Below are 6,896 nucleotides of genomic sequence, written 5' to 3'. Positions count from 1 at the left end.
AACTAACTCCCTCTCTAATTTTCGAAAATCTCTTCCCTCTTTTTTAAATTTCCTTTTTAATTAACTAATTATTTTAATTTCAATTTAATTTGATTTCAATTTTAATTTTCGAATGTTAACTTTAATTTTAAAATATTTTTATTTTATTTTATTTAAATTTTCGAATTCTTCTCTTCCTCACCTCCTTCTATTTATTTATTCATCTACTAACACTTCTCCTCCACCCAAAAATTCGAACCCCATCCCCCTCTCTGTGTTCGAATTTTTCCTCTTCTCCTTCTTACATTCTTCTCTTCTTACACTTGCATAAGGAATCTCTATACTGTAACATAAAGGATTCCATATTTTCTTTGTTATTCCCTTCTTTGTCATATGAGCAGGAACAAGGATAAGAACATTCTTGTTGAAGCTGATCCTGAACCTGAAAGAACTCTGAAGAGGAAGCTAAGGGAAACTAAAGCACAACTCTCTGGAGAAAATCTGACAGAAAATTTCGAAAAAGAAGGAGACATGGCCAAAAATAATAACAATGCAAGGAGGATGCTTGGTAACTTTACTGCACCAAATTCCAATTTACATGGAAGAAGCATCTCAATCCCTGCCATTGGAGCAAACAATTTTGAGCTTAAACCTCAATTAGTTTCTCTGATGCAACAGAACTGCAAGTTTTATGGACTTCCATCTGAAGATCCTTTTCAGTTCTTAACTGAGTCCTTGTAGATCTGTGATACTGTTAAGACCAACGGGGTTGATCCCGAGGTCTATAGGCTTATGCTTTTCCCGTTTGCTGTAAGAGACAGAGCTAGAGTATGGTTGGACTCTCAACCTAAAGATAGCCTGAACTCTTGGGATAAGCTGGTCATGGCTTTTTTAGCCAAGTTCTTTCCTCTTCAAAAGCTTAGTAAGCTTAGAGTGGATGTTCAAACCTTCAGACAGAAAGAAGGTGAATTCCTCTATGAAGCTTGGGAGAGATATAAGGAACTGACCAAAAGGTGTCCTTCTGACATGCTTTCAGAATGGACCATCCTGGATATATTCTATGATGGTCTGTCTGAGCTATCAAAGATGTCACTGGACCATTCTGCAGGTGGATCCATTCACCTAAAGAAAACACCTGCAGAAGCTCAAGAACTCATTGACATGGTTGCAAATAACCAGTTCATGTACACTTCTGAAAGGAATCCTGTGAATAATGGGACGCCTATGAGGAAGGGAGTTATTGAAATTGATACTCTGAATACCATATTGGCTCAGAATAAAATATTGACTCAGCAAGTCAATATGATTTCTCAGAGTCTGAATGGAATGCAAGCTGCATCCAACAATACTCAAGAGGCATCTTCTGAAGAAGAAGCTCATGATCCTGAGAACCCTGCAATAGCAGAGGTGAATTACATGGGTGAACCCTATGGAAACACCTATAATCCCTCATGGAGAAATCATCCAAATTTCTCATGGAAGGATCAACAAAAGCCTCAACAAGGCTTTAATAATAGTGGAAGAAACAGGTTTAGCAATAGCAAACCTTTTCCATCATCCACTCAGCAACAGACAGAGAATTCTGAGCAGAATCCATCTAGCTTAGCAAATATAGTCTCTGATCTATCTAAGGCCACTTTAAGTTTCATGAATGAAACAAGGTCCTCCATTAGAAATTTGGAGGCACAAGTGGGCCAGTTGAGTAAAAGAGTCACTGAAACTCCTTCTAGTACTCTCCCAAGCAATACAGAAGAAAATCCAAAGAGAGAGTGCAAGGCCATTGATTTAACCATCATGGCCGAACCTACAAGGGAGGAGGGGGACGTGAATCCCAGTGAGGAAGACCTCCTGGGATGTCCAGTGATCAACAAGGAGTTTTCCTCTGAGGAACCAAAGGAATCTGAGGCTCATCTAGAGACCATAGAGATTCCATTGAACCTCCTTATGCCATTCATGAGCTCTGATGAATATTCTTCTTCTGAAGAGAATGAAGATGTCACTGAAGAGCAAGTTGCCAAGTACCTTGGTACAATCATGAAGCTGAATGCCAAATTATTTGGTAATGAGACTTGGGAAGATGAACCTCCCTTGCTCATCAATGAATTGAGTGATCTGGATCAACTGACATTGCCTCAGAAGAAACAGGATCCTGGAAAGTTCTTAATACCCTGTACCATAGGCACCATGACCTTTAAGAAGGCTCTATGTGACATTGGGTCAGGGATAAACCTCAAGCCCCTCTCTGTAATGGAGAAACTGTGAATCTTTGAGGTGCAAGCTGCCAGAATCTCATTAGAGATGGCAGACAACTCAAGAAAACAGGCTTATGGACTAGTAGAGGACGTGTTAGTAAAGGTTGAAGGCCTTTACATCTCTGCTGATTTCATAATCCTAGACACTGGGAAGGATGAGGATGAATCCATCATCCTTGGAAGACCCTTCCTAGCCACAGCAAGAGCTGTGATTGATGTGGACAGAGGAGAGTTGGTCCTTCAACTGAATGAGGACAACCTTGTGTTTCAAACTCAAGGATCTCCTTCTGTAACCATGGAGAGGAAGCATGAAAAGCTTCTCTCACTGCAGAGTCAACAAAAGCCCCTACAGTCAAACTCTAAGTTTGGTGTTGGGAGGACACAACCAAACTCTAAGTTTGGTGTTGTACCCCCACAACCAAACTCTAAGTTTGGTGTTGGGAGGTCCCAACCTTGCTCTGATTATCTGTGAGGTGATGACAAGTCATCTTAGCCCATTTTAGCTAGTCTTTTTCTTTTGTTTTCATTAGAATTATGCACTTTCTTAAGCTACAAGCAAGCTAATTGAGTATATTTTCATGTTTCCCTTGATTGAACCAACCATATGTGAATTCATGCCATTTCATGAGGTTTTGAACTATATTTGTTGCATATTGTGGAAGATTGAATACCTCATGATTTTGAGCAAAACTTTGATTAGTTTGGTTGATCAATGATAGGTGAAGAAGGCTTGGAGAAAGGTTGAAGCAAAGAGGAATGGCTAGGAGTGAAGAGAGGACAATGGAATAAGTGAAAATTGAACCGGGTTGCATGAAGTTAGCCCCAACGTTAGCCCCCTAACTTGGAGGCTAACGTTGGGCATATGAATCACTCTTTGGAAGTAGCCAACGTTAGCTCCAACGTTAGCCCCCTAACTTGGAGGCTAACGTTGGAACTTGAGAGTTTCTCCCTGGGCTACCAACGTTTGCGCCAACGTTAGCCCCCTAACTTGGAGGCTAACGTTGGCACTTAAATCACAATGGGGGAGTAGGCAACGTTTGCGCCAACGTTAGCCCCCTAACGTGGAGGCTAACGTTGGCACCAATCACACCAAGCAAGGCCAACGTTAGGGTCAAAGTTAGACCCCTAACGTTGGCGCCAACGTCTAAACCAGAAGAATGTGGTTTGCTGATATGAAAAGTTAGGGTCAAAGTTAGACCCCTAACTTTGACCCTAACGTTGAAGACCAACGTTGGCTAACTCCATTTCCGGTTCAATTGGTTCACTTCGGTTCTTCTTCAATCTTCAAGAGCAATCAACCAAGGCCTCTTTCAACCCAATTCCACCAAGAACAAAGGCCCAACTCAAGGCTTGAAGATCATTTTGGAAAGTGTATAAATAGGATAGAATTCAATTGGATTGGAGGGAGCTTTTGCTGGAGAGTTTTCTTTTAGAGCTTTCCTTTTAGAATTTTCATAATAGTTTTCGAAGAGTTTTTGAACTTGAGTGAACTTTAATTTCTTGCTTTCATTGCTTTCAATTTCATTTGACTTTTGTCTTGGATCTTGGATTGGAGAATTGAAGAAATTCTGTTTCAATCTCAATCTTGGATCTCTCTGTTTCCTTTACTGTTAATTGAATTAGCATTTCTGTTTCTGTTACTTGATCTTCATCTCTTTTCTTTGCAATTTACAATTTCCTTGCTATTGTTCTTGTGGGATCTAGGAAGGCATTGAGATCTAGACTTGGTTTTCTAGTCTCTGGGTCCTGAGATCTAAATTCTCATTTCAATTCTCTGTTTAATGCTTTCATTGTTCATTTACTTTGCTGTTATAAGATCCGGTTCAATCCCAACTCCCTTTTCCTCTTCTGTTTGATGCAATTTAGTTTTCCCTTGTTTAAATTCTGCAAATCCTCATCCCAATCCCCTTTACTTTTCAAGCAATTTACATTTCTTGCACTTTAAGATTCTGCAATTTACATTTCTTGCACTTTAAGTTTCTGTCATTTAATTTCTTGTCCTTTAAGTTTCAGCAATTTACTTTCCCGCTCTCTTTAATTTCATGCAATTTACATTCTGCAAATCACAAATCACCCAACCAACACTTGATTCGCTTGACTAAATCAACCACTAAACTAAAATTGCTCAATCCTTCAATCCCTGTGGGATCGACCTCACTTCCGTGAGTTTTTATTACTTGATACGACCCGGTACACTTGCCGGTTAGTTTTGGGTGTTTTGGTAGAAATTCATTTCTCATCAAAATATCTCATCAAGTTTTTGGCGCCGTTGCCGGGGATTGACTAGATTGACAATGATTAAGTGAGGTGGTGATCTAGATCAAGCACTTTTTCTTTATCTTTCTTTAACCTTCAACTAACCCACTAACTGTTTGAAGTTTTGTCCCAACCGGCTACATCCAATTTTCAAGAGAATCACTGTGTTTTCTATTGATTGATTTATATGTCACAAGGAAGGAGGAATCTCTGAGAAAGAAGAACATCACAACATGAAGCCACAACTCATTACACTAATAGAGAACAATTGTTCCTATGGTGGAAATCCCTTGGAGGACTCTAAACAGCACCTATCCATTTTTCTGAAAACATGTGGGGCTGTCAATCTCAATGGTGTAGACCATGATACCATTAAGCTCATGTTATTTCCCTTCTCACTGAAGGATGAAGCGGCACAATGGCTTGAAACCTTTCCTCAAGGAAGTATAACTAGTTGGGATGAATTGGTTGCCAAGTTTCTAGCCAAATTTTCCTCACCCCAACAACACATCAAGATGAAAGAAGGAGTACATCCATTCATACAAAGAGAGGAAGAACCACTGTTCAAAGCATGGGAGAGATACAAGAAATCAAATGACAAGGTGGATTTTCGAGCATTCTATGAAGGATTAACCACTGAAACAAGAAAAGCAGTAGATTACTTCTCAGATGGCCTACTCAAGGCAACAGCAACCATCCAAGGAACTGCAGAGTTCAGTGACGAAAGAGCCAATAACCAACACTCATTTGAGACGCCACGGAATGCAATTTCAGAAAAGGGAGTAATGAATCTTGAAGGAGTGAGAGCAATCATGAATCAAAACAAGCAGCTACACCAGCAAACACAGCAGCAATTGGAATCAATAGCCAAACAAATTGATTCTCTACATTCAGCCACAGTGAATACACAATTTCCACCATGGAAACCACATTCTTATTTAAGAATGAGGGAATCTCAGTATCAGGAACAAAGGGACTTCAACTATAATAACCCCAACTTCCCAAACCTGCAAAAACATCACCATACCAACAAAAATCACTACACACCACCCCAATATACACACCTCCAACCTTTTCCTACCCCACCACCTGCCCAAAATGACTTCCATCAATCACCACAATTTACACAGTCACAACCAATCCTAAACTTTCAAAAACTCTATGTTCTAGAAATGATGATGGAAAGGTCTATGAAAATCCAAGAAATGACATTAATAGAGCAGGAGGACATAAGGAAAAACCAAGAGGCATATCTCAAGAGAATTGAAAGGTACATGGAACAAATGGTTCAAAACCCTGCTAAATTGGGTGAGAGAGAGGGAAATATATCCCTAAGAGCCACTGAAGATGACTCGAAGAACAATGAAAAAGCTGCTGAGCTGAAAGGGAAGACAGTTATGGAAAACAAGGAGAAGCCTACGGTAAGAGGAGGAAACCAAAGGCAACTGAGACTTCAACTTCCGTGATCAGAGGATGAAGAATGTCAAGCTAGTGACAATAAAAGAGCGCTTGTTGGGAGGCAACCCAACCTGAGGTAGTTTTCTTTCCATAGTTATTTTAATAAAAAGGTTAATTAAATTCATCTATAATGCAAGAAGCTAAGTTTGGTGTTGCACACCAACACAATCTAAGGGAGAATGAAGGATTCTAAGTTTGGTGTTCCACCAAAATCTTACTTAAAAGCACATTCTCACTTTCTGCATAATATAGGCTTCAAGCATACTGGATGAACTAGTTAGCCATTTTACTGCATTTCTTAGTTTCCAGTTCTATCACTTGTGAAAGAGAAAAAGAAATTATCACACATGGTTAACCATGGGCAAGGTACTAAGTTTGGTGTTCCCACACCAAAGTAAGTTCAAAAAGCCCGCAAATAAATCATGAAAATTAACCATTGTTTCCAAGTGCTTGGGGAACAAGCAACTTTCAATATCATTGCAGAGGCCCATACAAGCTGTTAGAAGGATTAAGCATCATCAACCAAAGAGACAAAAGATGAACTTAAAGGCCAGTAATGATGATGATGAGAAGAAGGAAATCAAGCAAACTTCAACAGGTTGTATTGTTAAGTCATTGTTTTGCATCAAATATTGTTGTGATTGAAAGTTGGATTGTATCCTGATCTATCCTGCCTATCTGCATAGCATAGTTTTTTTATTTACCCCTGCCTGCCTGCATAACATAGTCTTTCTTTATAAGTCAATAAGCAAGGTGTCTGATCATTCACAACATTCTTATCTTCAAAACTTGTTTGCACTCAATTTTCAAGAAATGCATCACATGAAAGTTCTTTGAAAAGAAGGATTAAGGAATTAAACAATTTTGAGGCAAGCAAAAGATTAGGAGAAGTGGTGGTTCTGGTTATATGATTTTGTACTGAGGTTGCATGCTTGTGAAAACTTGCATGGG

General features: G+C 39.4%; 1 non-coding gene across 1 annotated transcript; it reads right to left on the bottom strand.

Annotated features, from left to right (window-relative positions):
• Positions 1–903: 903 nt before the first annotated feature.
• Positions 904–1,011, bottom strand: LOC148576380 (small nucleolar RNA R71). The gene has a single exon (XR_015904721.1). It is a non-coding gene; the product is annotated as a small nucleolar RNA R71 (small nucleolar RNA).
• Between the last annotated feature and the right edge of the window lie 5,885 nt (positions 1,012–6,896).

The sequence above is a fragment of the Arachis ipaensis genome, chromosome B1, assembly GCF_059453495.1.
Source record: "Arachis ipaensis isolate K30076 ecotype BB chromosome B1, ASM5945349v1, whole genome shotgun sequence".
In the NCBI taxonomy this organism is placed as follows: domain Eukaryota; kingdom Viridiplantae; phylum Streptophyta; class Magnoliopsida; order Fabales; family Fabaceae; genus Arachis; species Arachis ipaensis.
Note: the sequence above shows the minus strand (reverse complement) of the source record. Positions and strands in the feature narration are given on the sequence as shown.